Genomic DNA, 14,649 nt, shown 5'->3' on the forward strand with positions numbered 1-14,649 from the left:
CCCGCAGCCTGCACCCCTGACCGCCACGCCCCAGCCCGGCCCGCCAACGAGGGTTCACCTTCCCCAATCCTCGGAGGACCGAGGAGTGCAAGCCGCTGCCCAAACACTTGGTGAGCAGGGAAACTGAGGCTCCAAGAAGGAGCCTAAAACCTAGACCCGGACCTGCGCTGTGATGCGGCTCCCCACCCCTGGAGCGTTCTGCCTCCCAGTTCTTTCCATCACTTGCCCCATCCCACTCAGCCTCCTAGTCACGACTGAAATGTCACCTGCTCCATGCGTCTTCCTCAACACCCCCAGCCCCTTAACAGATTTGTGTAACCTTGTTATTTTTATTTTTCTTCTGGTACTGGGTATGGAACCCGGGGCAGTCCACTTCTGAGTTACCTCCCTGGCTATTTATTTTTGAGCTATTTATATTTGAGATAGGGTCTTGCTAAATTGCTGAGATTGGCCTTGAACTTGTGATCCTCCTGCCTCAGCCTACCAGAGTTGCTGGAATTTACAGGGACGTCCCACCCCCTTGACCCTTAGATTAAAGTGTGCCTTAGGGCACACTATGGCTCCTTTCCTCCCCCACCCCCCACCTTCTCCTGGGCCCAGCAAAGGTGAAGGATAAACACTGGCTGTGGGGTCAATGTTGAACTCAGCTGTCTTTCTTCTTAAAGGCTAAGGCTGGGCAATCTGGGCAGTTAGTGGGGTATAACACACTGCAGGGGTAACTGGGAGGCCAGGAATGGTAGGGATGGGGGTTGAGTTTCTGAAGGAGTACTGGATTGAAAATCTATCACTGACAATAACTGTTAGATGACCTTAGACTCTTACCCCTCCCAACCTCCACTCCTGGCTTGGAGGCTCCCCTGCCCTCCAGGGAGAGATTAACCCAGATTCAGGATCAGGCAGGTTTCTCAAATCCTGCCCCCACACCTTCCCCAATCTTCAAGGGACCCAGGAAGGAGAGTGGCTTTCCTAAACTGAACTTCTGGACCCCTGAGATGCTTTGGGTTTTTGTTTTGCAGTACTGGGAATTGAACCCAGGGGTGGGTGCTCTATCACTGAGCCCTTTTTATTTGAGACAGGGTCTTGCTAAATTGCCCAGGCTGGCCTTGAATTTGAGATCCTTCTGTCTCAGCTTCAAGAGTCGCTGGGATTACAGGCATGTGCCATTGTGCCCTGGCTTACAGTGCTGAAGTTGTGTTAGCACGTAGACAGCAGGCTGCCATGGGGTCTATCTGGAGACTGGAGGAAATACCTCCTTGCTGTCCATCTTTGGTCCAAACTAGTCAGCTAGATCTGCCTGCTGGAAAGGAAGTCTCTTGGAGAAGGGACAGATTACAGGCAACAACATCAACCTCATGAAGACTCTGAGTTCCCATTCTAGAGGCCTAGGGATGACCTGGGCCACTGGGTGCTTGTTAAGCTGCAAGGTAATCCACCTGTACAGCCAGGGATGACACTCCCATACACAATCTCCTATATTTCCCAAAGTCTGGGCTCTGAGCCCGTTACACCGGAATGCTGGGGCAAAGTCTATGAAGTTTTTCATTTCTTTTTTATTTTTTTAGTTGTAGATGGACACAATATTTTTATTTATTTATTTTTATGTGGTGCTGAGGATCGAACCCAGGGCCTCACACATACAAGGCAAGCGCTCTACCACTGAGCTAACCCCAGCCCTAAAAAGTTTCATTTCTAATCTAATCCCTATTCTTCCCCCTCATCTTGTCTGAGAACCCCCTTGGTATGCCAACCCTCCAGCCACACTAAGAGGAAGGGGTTATCATCCCCATTTTTCAGATGAAGAAACAGGTTTAGCAGTGCCCAAGGTCACCCAATGGGGGAAGGGCTGTTATTTATAAACCCACCAGCAGGAATAAAAAAATTCTGGATGAGAATCTGTTGAAACTGTTTCTCTAAAAGGCATCAGGAAAGGGGGAGGGGGAATCCCCCAACTCCCAACCAACATATTCCTCTTTCTGAGCCAGAAGAGAGGCTGGGCAGACACTGTCCAGGTCTGCCTGGCAATGCTGTCTTGGAGCTCAAGTATGCGGAGGAGATTACAATATGGTGGCTGCATCCACCCAGGGGGCTCTCTGTGCCCAAGGAGGGAATTAGCTTTTCAGGCTTTTTTGCTGAGCAAGGCTGGGCCACCAGGGAAGGGCAGGGAATGACTGGCAATGAGGAGCTATTCTCTGTCCCGCCATTTTCCTGCTGGACCTGCTGGGAGAAGCCTCCTGGGCTTGGGACTCCACAGCCACCCACCATTCCTGGGGACACCAGCAATCCAGACAGGGGGTCACTTCCTCACAGTGATGTCCCCTTCTCCCCATTGTTTATGCAGCTGTGGGCTGTTCAGGATTCTCTTCTAGCTCCCAGCAGGGAGGTAGGGAGGCTATTCCCTTGTGACAGGGGAGTACACTGAGGCTCCGGAGTGTAGAAGGGACATAACTCATATGCCTTGAGTGGATTTGTGCCAGTCTAAGCCTGGCCACTCAATGTAATCATCTAGAAAGCTGGCTAACCCCCACCCCCATTACCTTCATCTCCAGAAAGCTTCCCTGGGGATTCTGAGGCTTGCCAGTGTTGCATAATCTCCACTGGGCCCCAGCCACCCCTAAGACACATCCACACTAAGTAAGAATAGTGTGCTTGGCATGCCAAAGAAGCTTCCAGACAAATCCCTTGGCCTGCCTGGCCTTCAACCAGAGTGGGGAGCCCACCCCACCAAGGGCTTCTCTATCGCTCCCTGCAAGTAGAGCAGTCTCTTCTTGCAGGTGAGAAGAACAAGGTTTAGAGATGCTGGGGAACTGGGTCAATGTCAGGGAGGGCTGGGTTGGGCAAACCCCCAGTGAACACCCCTCCCCCCAGCAGTGGGTGCCAGAGTGGAAGGCAGAGCCCTGGGGCCTGACAAGCACGTGGGGTTAATGAGTGAGGCTGAATGAGGCTGAGCGCTTGTGGTGGGGGCAGCCAGGCTGAGACTGAATGGCGGGATGGCAGGCCGAGGAATCCTTCACTCGGTATCTGGCCTCCAGCCCAAGCAGGCGCTGCCCTAATAGGAAACCTCTTAGAGGTTTCCGGTTGGGCACCTTTTAGCAAAGCCATTTTGTATTTTTAGCTGCCGAATATGCTGAGAAGCAGCTTAGGTATCCAGTGGCTGGGAATCCCCCCAACCCTCACATACCAGGGCCCCCACCCCGGCACACCCACCCCCAAGGGCCTTGCAACCAGTCCTGGCCTGGGCAGGAGGGCAAGGCCTTCTGTTGGGGTCTAGTTCCCTCACAGCTCAAGATCCCCTCCCCACAACCCTTCTTTGCTCCAAGGCTTGCCCTGAGCGGTGCTGACAGCCCCTATCCTACCAGTGACTCCCCTCCCAGGAGGTAACAGTCTAGCCGCCTTCGGACTTGCTGCTGAATCACCATCTCCTACTGAGCCACAGGAAGAGAGGAGGGTAGGGTAGGGCTAGCATCTCCCTCTAGCGATGCCAGAAGCTAATGTAATTGAAAAGGCCTCCCAGCCTGTGTCTTGAAGGCCATTTGACCTTCCCCCCAGCTGGTCCAGGGACAGACTAAGACCATAGGCATAGTGACCAATGGAACCAAGAAAACAGGAACATGGAACTTACAGGGCTCATACTGGACAAACTGTGACTGATGTTCCACAGGTCTGGCGGGTTAGGGAAGAGAGGAGGTGAAATTCCTCCGACCCAGCACCCTATTCGAATCTATCCAAGGTCGCCTAGAGCCCTACTCCCCAACCCCACGTGACAGCGTTCATCTCCTGGGAGATGCGTCAGCTCTGCATGAGGACAGCCAGTCTGCAGTTCTAATCCGGGCTACTGAGGTACTTCTTTCATCCCTGAGCCTCTATTTCTCCAAATGCAGGATGAGGACAGTCACAGAACCTTGAGCTTTGGGGAGGAGAAAGTGTGCAGCATGCAGAACGGGGCAACCTGGCTGGACACGCACTGTAGGAATCACCTCTGATAGCATTCATTCTTCTTTCATACCTGGACGCTGTGTCCAGCCTTGGTTGCTACCCAGATGGCAAAGGCCTGTTGAAACTTGGCTACTACAAGGGCATAGTGGCTCATGCCTGTAATCCCAGCAACTTGGGATTCTGTGGCAGGAAGATCATAAGTTCAAGGTCAGCCTCAGCAATTTCCCCTGGCATTATCTACAAAAGACCTGGGATGTAGCTTGGTGGTAGAATGCCCCTGGGTTCCATCCCCAGTACCAACAAAGCAAAACAAATCAAAACTTGGACCCTGCAGATCCCTGAGACTCTCTGGATATTGGTAAGAGGTTGGTGGAGCTGGGTGATCCTAGTCCTGCTTTCAGAGTTTTCATGGACACCAAGACAATCATTGGTCTCTGTCCAGTACCAAACACTGGGAGAGCCTAGTGTTTTTGTTGTTGAGATGGGGTCTTGGGGCTGGGGATACACCTTAGTTGGTAGAGTGCTTGCCTCCAATGCACAAGGCCCTGGGCTCAATCCCCAGCACCACAAGAAAGAGAAAGATAGGGTCTTGCTATATTGCTCAGGCCAATCTTAAACCCCAGGGCTCAAGTGATCCTCTTGCCTCAGCCTCCAGAGTAGCTGGGATTATTGGCACTGTGCTGGGCTAACAGGACACATGGACCCTTCCCAGGAGCAGGCCCTGCATCTTCGTGCTAGCACACACCTGGAAGGAGTGGCTTTCTTCCTTTGCTTTCTTTCTTTCTTTTTCTCCTCTCATTTCTCTTGCTGAGACATGATGGGCTCCTTCTCCAGGCATTCAAGTGCAGCAGTTGGTGTGGGAAAGGGAAAGGTATTTAATTCCTGCCCTCTGTCCACCTGCTTTTGTACTGACTCTCCCCTTTCACCCTCCCTGGAAAATTCTGCTAGAAATGTAGCTCAGTAGCAGCTTGCTGGCCTAGCATGTGTAAGACGCTGGGTTCCATCCCCAGAGAGTTAAAAAAAAAAAAAGAAGAAAGAAAGAATAAATTCCCAGTATCCAGTATTTGGTCTTCAGTGCTCTAAAGTAGGCAGAGCAAGTATTAATCCATTTTATGAATGAGGAGCCTCAAATCTGAGGGTTTAAGTGGCTTGCCCAGACTCCTGAAGCTAGATAGACAGTCCTGACCCAGAATGTTCTCCATGACCCAGAATGTTGCCGATAGGCCTGCCGGCCAGGGATTGGGCTGCAGGAGGGGATGCCCTAGCAGCAGGCAGTGGGCTGTCCCTGGGGAAAGGAGGTGCCATCCTGTGGTCAAGGTTCCCAGAGTGAGAGGCAAAGGCAGGAGCTAAGGCAAGGGAGGAAAGAGGCAAGCCCACTCCAGTGTCCCCAGCTCTGGGAAGGGAGCGGAGTCCCTGACTGTGCCATTCTGACTGAGCCCCACAGCCTGTGGCCCCCGCCCCGTTCTCCCTCCACAGCAAGTGCCTTGGCAGAGGAGGTGACACAGACTTCCAGCCCCATGTTCTCTCCCTGCTGTCTGCTGGCTGACATTGACCACTCGGCCTGGGATGCCCGTCTGCAGGGCCTGCTGCTGCTGGGAACTGCTTGAGAGACTGGCTGGGTGCCAGATAGCTGACTTGGGGTGACCTTGAGAGCCACATGGTGGCTGGGGACATGGGCACTAGAGTAGGAGGGCTGGGAGAGAAAGCTCACAACCTTGGCCAGAGGTTAACCTGAAGGAGATACATCGTCATGATTTTGACCACTTTTTGAGCTCCTTTTGTAGGTGGGGATGTTGAACCCAGGGGCACTTTATCACTGAGCTATGCCCCCTGCCCTTTTTAGTTTTGAGATAGGGCCTCACTAAGTTGCCAAGGCTGGCCTCAGACTTGCAATTCTCCTGCTTCAGGCTGCTGAGTTGCTGGATTACAGGGTGCACTGCCAACTGCCAAGCCTTTTCCTTTTTTTTTTTTTTGGTACTGGGGATTGAACCCAGGAGTGCTTAACCACTGAGCCACATCCCCAACTCTTTTTATATTTCTCTGAGTTGCTTAGGGCCTCACTAAATAAATTGCTGAGGCTGGCTTTGAACTTAGATCCTCCTGCCTCAACCTCCTAAGATGCAAGGATTACATGCCCAGCTTCCAACAGGCATTTTAAAAACAGAATAGATAAGAAATAATCAAGGAGTCCCTCATTGGCAGGCTGTATTGTGAAGCTCTGGTTTCAGGTGTCTGACTACCTACCTATCTATCTGTCTGTATTGGGTTGTGATGTGAAATGTATTTCTTATTGTGGCAGAAAAGTTTAAAAAATACCAACAAATCCTCTGGGTTTCAAATTGTCCACTCCTAAAAGACGTGACTCCCAGTGACCCATGGAGCCGTTGTAAGGATTCTAATCCTCTGGGAGACCCATACAGCAAGACCAGCATGTTCTTCCAAAGCCAAGTTAGGAGGGTCTGATGAAGGGGCTTCAGGTCAGCTGGGGTCTGGAGAGAGCCAGGGGATTTTTCCGCTCCTCTTAACCCCAAGCCGGGCTTTTGTTCTGGCTTTTGAGGGCCTTTTCACGGAATGGTCTGGAGAAGCAGCGACCTCCAGGCAAGGCAGAAGAGGGGCATGAATGCCGTTCTTTGCCCCCATTTGTGCCCTGGTCTAAATTGTTGCACTGAGGGCTCTTGTGTTTAGCAAGAATCCATCCTTTCTCTGCAGGGCCTGTGTTTTCCTGGCTTCTGAGAATGGGCCCCATTGTGACCCTGCGGTTAGCGCAGAAAGGCCAGATTCCTGCCCTGGGTGAAAATGCTGAGTTCCTGGGGAGGGAAGGGGTCTTGGGTCCCCCGGTCTGTGTCCCAGTCTGAATGCTATGGCTATCCCAGACCCCAGAAACCCCCTGGGAGTTTAACTTGTATCCTAAACATCCAAGAGGGTTGCTACCACTTCTCCATCCACAGTGAAAGGACAAAGCACTGTCTGTCTGTCTGTCTCCACTGACTTGTCCCATCATTATGAGCAAAGGCCCTGAGTGTCTCCAGCCCAGGGATGGACTCTACCTTGTCTGGACCCTGGAGCAGAGAGCTAAGAGGGAGAGGGGTGGGTTCAAACCCTGGTTTAGTTGGTCACCTATGACTCCATGATGCAGACAAGTTACTTAACCTCTTTGTACTTTCAGTTGTAAAGGGGGATAAGTCATTCCTATCTGACAGCATTGTTATGGGGATTAAGAGGAATAACGGGCAAAACTTTAGGACACCATTGGGCACATGGAGAGGACCCCAGCCAACAGCCTGGGTTCATAAGAAGGGCTAGATTTGGAGTGTGGATGATTGCCAAAATATGGCAGATGCTGACCAGCCCACCTTTGTGGGTATGGACAGTGAAAGACTCTGGCTGCAATCTCAGGGTGCCACATTAGGACCCTGAGAACAGATAGGCCTGGATTCCTACCCATGCACATTCCAAGGAGTCCCACCCAGAAGGGGACTCTGACATGCAGTCCAAGGGAGAGGATCTAGGAAGCAGGAGTGGCAGAAACAGACAGATGATTTCCTAGAGGGAAAACAGGGCGGAGACTGCTCATTCAGCCCATTGCCTTGGAGGACTGTGAGTTAGCAAGGCTACCTGAGATCCTACTTCCAATTTTGCTAGCCTCCTCTTAGCTCAGGGGCTCCTTGGATTCTGGGGGGCTGCATGCCAGACCCAGTGAAGGACTGGCAATAAAATGTGGTAATTGGTTTCGACTATGAAGTCCCAAGACAAGGACATCAAGGGCCCTCCATATTTGGAGGTCCTCCTTGTCTTTTTTCATTTGTTTGTCCCTCCATCTATCCACCAGCCATCCTTCATCCATCATACATCTTTCCTTCATTCACCATCCATGCTCCATCCATCTATTTTCCATTACCCTCCATCCATCAATCACCATCCATCCACCATCCATCATTCATCCATGTCTTAGCAGATAGGTTGCTGTGGACCCAATCTTGTGCTTGAAGCAGAAGACAACAGTTTTGCTTTAAAAAACACACTGAAGATACATGACAGACATCCAGGAAACAACACTTTGTGATTAGCTGCCCCCAAATTTGGTCAAGGAGTGCGTTGTATAGGAATTCTCAGGACGGGGACATCAGAGTGGTCCGGGGTGGTTGGGGAAGGCTGCCTAGAGAATGGAGGACTGGAGCCAGCCCCTGGAAGATGGACATCTTTAGAAGGCTAGAGCAGAGGTGGGGAGGAGACTGGAGGTGGAAGGGATAGCGTGAGCAAAGGTTCAGAAGCAGGAATGGATGTGGGGTCACACGAGGAACACAGGCCTGGACAGCTCAGGGAAGCAGGCACCAGGGGGAGCAGGACATGCATCTGGGGAGCTGGCTCAGACTTCAGAAGGAACTTGTGGGGAGAAACCCACTGGCGATGTTTGTAGGGTGAGATTTCCCATGGAGAGCGGTGGCATCACCTCCGTGACTGATAATCAGAGACTGGTCCTGGTTTCCCTGCTGGGGTGGCCACGTGGGGATTGTTCAGGGGAGTCAGAGGACTGCTTTGCTCTTGAGCTTCACAGCCTCATCTGTGTGTGTGCCGGGTCTGCGTGACAGACAGACAGCCAGGCCCCGCTGCTGAGCACAGGCCTGGGGCTTGTTCCTGGGCTGCTGGCCTTTGACTCCCGAGTCCTGGTCTAACTTTGAGCTGGGCCATGGGAGCTGGGCCAAGGGCTCTCTGCTTCCCATTTAGAGGCACAAGGGAGAGGCCAGGAAGGTGGGCAGGCTGCTGGAGGAGGGAAGGCCCTGGGGAGATTAGCCTCACGGCCCTGGGGGGGGGGCCCGCAAAGTTTGGGGTGTCTGTATAGATGAAGAAGCCCAAGGCCACAGGGCTGGTTGGTGGCAGAACTGGGTGTGGCAGAGCTGGGGACTAAAGCCCAAGCCAGGCTGATGGTCCTCTCAAGGGCCTGGGCTCTCACTGATTCATCCAGGCAACAGGAATGACCGGCCAAGCCCGGACACCCTCTCTGCTGGGCCAAGAGGCGGACTTAATGAGGCTGCTCCACAAAGAGCAGGCCGCTGCCACGCTCCGCGCAGCGGGCGCTCCAAATGCAGGACAAAGGGGCTCTCAGCCAAGGGCCTGGGTGCCCATGGAACTTGGGGATGCTCCAGAGCCAGACTGGGGGCTTCCCAATCGCCTGGGGACTGCCTCCTGGCATGTGGAGGAAAGGGCTCTCCCGGGGAGCCCCGAGGGACCCTGCACCAGGCCAGCCCCGCCTGGGGGCCGAGAGACCTGAGTTCCAGGCCTGGCCCTGCCTGAACAGGCAGTGTGGCCTGGGCAGGGGCAGCCCTCTCTGTGCCTCCCTTTCCCTGACTGTAAAAATAAGGTCATTGGACTGGGTCCCACCTTAACCCGGACTCAGACACTTCACTTTCACCTACAAACGTTTGATGGGCGGCTAAAAGCGGGATTAAAAACTTGGCATCTCTGCCTCCATTTTGCTTCTGTCTCCTTTGCCTGGAATTGCCCTGGAGTCGAGGAATAACAGGTCTGACTGACCAGCACCTTACAATGAGTGGAGGTTACCCCACCCCCACCCCTAGGCAACAGTGACCTTCCTATACCCACAGGGCCCCACTGGACCGATCCTGGGTACAGATGGGCAGGCCTCACCTGATGAAGTTCCCAGCTCTGGGAACAGGGCTAGGATGCGGGTCCCCTCAGCTGCCAGGGAGAACCACGCTGATGAAAGTTCCTGTTGCTCTCCATCGTCACCCTTTCTATTTGGCTGTGGGGTGAACGCTGCACCTGATTTGTTGGATCCCCAAGGCGAGGCCTCTGGCTGAGGGCTCTGGCAATGTCACCAGCTCCCTGCCACACACAGGCCTGTGTCCCTCTTGTGGCAGGAGGGGCAACCTGGGAGCCCTGGTGACCCTTCTTGTCCCTGTCCTCCTCCACCTGTGTCCTGTCCACGCTGCACCCTCTTCTCTGGGTGGGCACAACGGCACTAGAGAGAAGTCACTGCTGACCAGGACACCATTCCAGATGCCAGCAGGCCAGCCCTGGCCCTCTGCCTGCATCCTCCACCAAGTAATGTCCTCGGAGCTTCTGCTGCCAAGGAGCAGGCCTGAGCCCCAGAGCGACTCCAGAGTGGACACGAGGGGAGGGAAGCCGTGGGCCAGATCTAGGATGGAGCCACCACGGAGTGGCTCGCCCCACCTGCGTGGCCCTCCCAAAGGCGGGTGGGGAGTACATCTGGTGTTGGTGTTATTATTCCCTGGCGGTTATGACGAGAGCTCTACGTTTGTGGAGCTTTCTCCCTCTGCCAAGCACCAAACCAAGTCCCGGACACACTTTAGTCTGTGTCCTCACAATGTGCCTATGTGGCAGCTTCCTTCATCCCCGTTTGACAGAAGTCCCCTGGGAGGCCTGCTCTTTTAGACAGCCTTCCCCATGCACATGACCCCAACAGGTCCCACACCCTCTCCCAGGTCCCCTCTGCCCCCCGCTGGAGCATCTCTAAGGGACCTGCTTGATGACCTCATGTTCAGCCACTGTCCCTGATATGCTGCCCTCCTGGGAAGAGAGATGCAGGGCCTGGCCTCCTCCAGGTGNACCAGCCAGCTGCTTCACTTAGTCCTGGTACTCTCCCAGTTCACAGGGATGTGCTGAGCACCTATTGGGTGCCATGCCTCAGGGTCACAGGTTAGAAGAAATCGGCCTCACTCCTGCCCGTGGGGAGCAGAGGCGACCAAGTCAGCAAACTGATGCGGTGCCACAGGAGCCATGCAGAGAACGAAGAGGAAAGGCGGCTGAATGAGGACAGGCAAGGTGTGAGGAGGTGAGGGGCAAAGGAGAACATGAGCGGCAGATGGCAGAGGTGGGAAGGTTGGGAGCTAGGGAGGTGGGGTTGGGGACCAGGCTCGCCAGTCACAGGACACCAAGGGCTCTTGAAAGTTACCCGAAGCACACTGGAAAGCCACCAGAGTTGATCTCACCATGGCTCTTTGGCAAGCCCCCCTGGCTGCTGTGTGGAAGGGCTGTAAACGGGTGTGTGGATGCCCTGCACCGTGCCCTTGCGGTGGCCCTGCAGGAGAAAGCTGGTGACTGGCGCCCGCTGCTTCCCTTCCTGTCTTACACCGCACTGTGGGCTCCTGCTCTCACCTCCCAGACAAACTTGAATCCTCATCCTCAGATCAGCTTCTGGAGGATTCCATACCAAGACACCTACCTCTCCTGGAATTATTTTGTGTCTCAGGGGACATGAAGTGTCCCCTACCTGACCAATAATGTCCTCATAGTTGGTAGGGCTGGGCATAGTGCAGGGGGAGGAGCTGACATGGGAGAGATATGTCCTTTGTCCTTGGGCTCCCAAAGCAGCTGCCTGCAGCCATGCAGTTCTCTGAGGTCCCTGACCAGGTAGCTAGGTCCACAAGTGACCTTTCCTGCCCAGGCTGAGGTGCCCCGAGAATTTCCATTCTTCAGCCTGCAGGTCCAGCTTCTCTAATTGGAATCTGCCTCTGCCTAATGGAGTCAGACCCCAGCATGGTGTAGCTCCTGCTCCAGGCCAGGCAGATCAGTGGCCCTCCTATCTGTCTCCAGTTCAAGTCTCCTTATGAGCTCACCTTGGGCCCGTGGGCAGCCTCCAACACACCAGCCGTGGAGATGCTCCAAGAGCCAGAAAGAGCCCTGGACTTTGAGCTAAAATGCCTGAGGCTGGTCCAGTGTCTCTGACCTCAGGCCAATCTGTCCCCCTGTCTGGGCCGTGTAACCTGCCAGGGCTAGATGGATGATGTCTGAGGAACTTTATGCCCTCAAGACTGGGACTGGAGGTGACCTCCCACTCCTGCTTCTCACTGGGACAGCACCCTACAGATGCGAGGACATCCTGCTCCAATGGCTCCAGAAACGCCAAGCCACACAGCTGCCTGGTTTATCTGTGTCTCTGGCTTTGCTCTTCAACAATAGCATTAGTACCAGCAGGTCCTGGTCATTATGACCCCATGCCACCATGTGCCACCCTGTGCCAAGCACTTGCTGAACTTCATGGCAGGATGGGGAAGAGCCAGAAAGAGCCAGTGGCAAAAAGCCAGCCCATCGTGGCCACTTACCAGCTCTGTAAGTCATGTGACCTCTCTGCCTTAGTGGCTTTATGAATAAACTGGGGGAAATAACTATCCCTCTTCATAGGATAGGTGTAAACCTAAGAGTTAAAACAGGTATATTGCTCAGAAAAGTGCTGGCCCACGTGAGCATTCAAAAAATAGCTCTCGTTACCCTTCTAGACCTTACAATAACTCCTATTGTCCCTGTCATATTCCTGGGGATAATAAGGCTCAGAGTCATCCACCTCTATTTATTGGACACCTACTGTGCTCAGCCTTCAGCTAGCTGGAGGAACACAGTGAGGCCCAGACAGAGGCTGTCCTGGTCCTCAGGGAACCACAGCTTCTCAGGGAAGCTGGATGCTGAGCTGTTGAATTACATCCTTGGTATGGGCCACACCTAAGGCCCAGTGTTGGAGGCAGGGGCAGTGGTGGGGCAGGAGGCCTAGTGGGGGTGAGTGAGCGGAGTTTAGGTGGGGGTTAAAGGTTGCCCCACCTGACACACAGCTGGCAAGGGACCGAGGCAGGATCTGAACCTAGACCAGTAACTCCAAGGCCACTCCTCTTAACCACTCTGCCAATTTCTTCCCTGGGAGCGTCTTGAGAGGAAAAAATGATCATAAGAAACCAAACTGACAATCAGCTTCTTATTTTTTGCTTCTTGCATTTTTTGCTAAATAACTGGGCTGCCGGGACCCCTGCCACTTGGGTACAAGTTGGGCATCTTTGTGGCTTGGCCTGTTAGTCTGCTGCCTGTGCCTGCCGGCCTTCTGAGAAGTTTGGCGAGACTAAGCATTGCATTTGAGGTGTTTCTCTGCCGTCCTGGGAGCCTAACTACCTGGGGCTGTGTATAAAGTTCAAGGTGAGCACCCAACTGGGCTGCTGGACTCAATAGGCAGGGAAGGTGCCTGCCCAAATGGGTACACATCCCTTCCACCCTGGGCCTCCACTCAAAGGTCAGCCCACCTTAGGGCTGCACCAGTAATCTGACGGGCCTATACCTGGGCTTTGGAGCAGTTTGTGCAAGGGACAGAGCAGTGGCTAGAATTCCTGGAGGTCTAGCAACCAGAGTGGGTGGGGCAGGCACTCAGTACCTGCACACAGCACTTTGTCTTCTCAGGTAGAAGCAGAGGGAGGGATGTTACTGGAGCTCCCAAACACTGGAGTTTTGGATGAATTGAAAACCTCCCTCTGGGATCCTTTTGGGGGTGATGGAGATGTTCTGAAATTAGACTGTAGTGATGGCCGCCCAACTAGAAATGTATAATCATAAGGGAATCTTAACACAAGTGAACTGGATAGTATGTAAATTATACATTAATAAAGCTGTTTAGGAAAAAAAAATCTCCCTCTGGCCCTAACACTTAGCCAGGCTCCACCAAAACAGCCTCTCGGTGGGAGCTCTGGGCTGTGTTGCATAAGGCCATCTGCAGGCCCTTGTGAGTCTCTGGGTGGCAAATGGGCCACATATTAGAGGGCAGGAGAGGGATTAAGGGCTCAGCCTGTGATTTGTGGGAGGGGGATTGGCTTTTCTGGATGCTTCCAGAACCAGCCTCCCTGTCCATTCTATCAGGGGAGCCTGTACCCACCAGGAAGCTCTGTAGAGGTCTGGCTCCAGAGCAGGGAGCCCCCTGAGCTAAGGGAAGAGTCTCAACCAGCTGCTGTGGGGAGCCTGGGCTGGCCCTTGGGGTGCCCTGAGCTTTGTATCTTTTCAGGGCTGTGGCTGGGCAAGAGCCTGGATCTTTGTTAAGAGATCCTTAGCCATAGAACGTCCCTTCCACTCGACCTTCAGCTTAGCAGCTCCCGGTCACCACAGCAAGCAGGGAGCCCTTTTTGTCAGGTGAAAGGTCTCATTTTGAAATTTAGAGCTAATCACCCTGGCGTGGTTCAAGGGCTTCTCTTTTCTGCAGCCCTGTGTGGTCGTCTGGAGTGCAGACTTGGTGTTGGGTGTCTTAGGTTCTGAATGCAGCCTCTGCCACTTACTAGCTGAGAGGTTATGGAACCAATCCGAGCAGCCAATTCTCACTTTCAAAAGGATCATGAGCCTCACAGAAGAGCACTGCTGGTTAAACAAGGCAAATCACGCTCAAGCTGTGGCACACACCTTTGCCAGACAATCATCTGGATCTGCAGGCTCTGTAGCTGTAACATCCACTGTTGCCACCAGGTGGAGCCACACACACAAATGTCTCAAACTGAGTGGCTTGGGATGCAAAGTTAGAATGGTGTGGGAACTCCAGGCAAGCTCAAGACCCAAGTTACAGAACCTATGATGGGGAAGGGGCTGCATGATCTCCATGATGATCTCCAAGGTGACCACTCAACCTGGCTGCTGGACTCAATAGGCAGGGAAGGTGCCTGCCAAAATGGGTACATTTGTCTATGAATGCTTCCCATTCCCACAGCCAGCAGTCCCACTCCAGACCACTGCCTGCTGCCTGTTTGGACCACTATAATAGCCAACTAGTCCAGAAAGACATAGAACATCAGCGGCAGGGGGGACCCTGGAGATCCCCAGATTCTGCACTCTCACCTGATGCTGAAGTATGGAAATGGTTAATGAACGCCTCAGGCCCATCTCTTCTCAGAAAATCCCCTTATTCATCCTCCGGGAGATGGAATTTCTTCCAATCCTGGA

General features: G+C 53.5%; 1 protein-coding gene across 3 annotated transcripts in view; it reads right to left on the reverse strand.

Moving 5' to 3' along the window:
* Positions 1-14,649, reverse strand: part of Sh3pxd2a (SH3 and PX domains 2A) — a 215,097-nt gene that overhangs the window by 82,954 nt on the left and 117,494 nt on the right. The gene's annotated exons all lie outside the window — the stretch shown is intronic.

The sequence above is a fragment of the Marmota marmota genome, unplaced genomic scaffold (assembly GCF_001458135.2).
Source record: "Marmota marmota marmota unplaced genomic scaffold, marMar, whole genome shotgun sequence".
In the NCBI taxonomy this organism is placed as follows: Eukaryota; Metazoa; Chordata; class Mammalia; order Rodentia; family Sciuridae; genus Marmota; species Marmota marmota.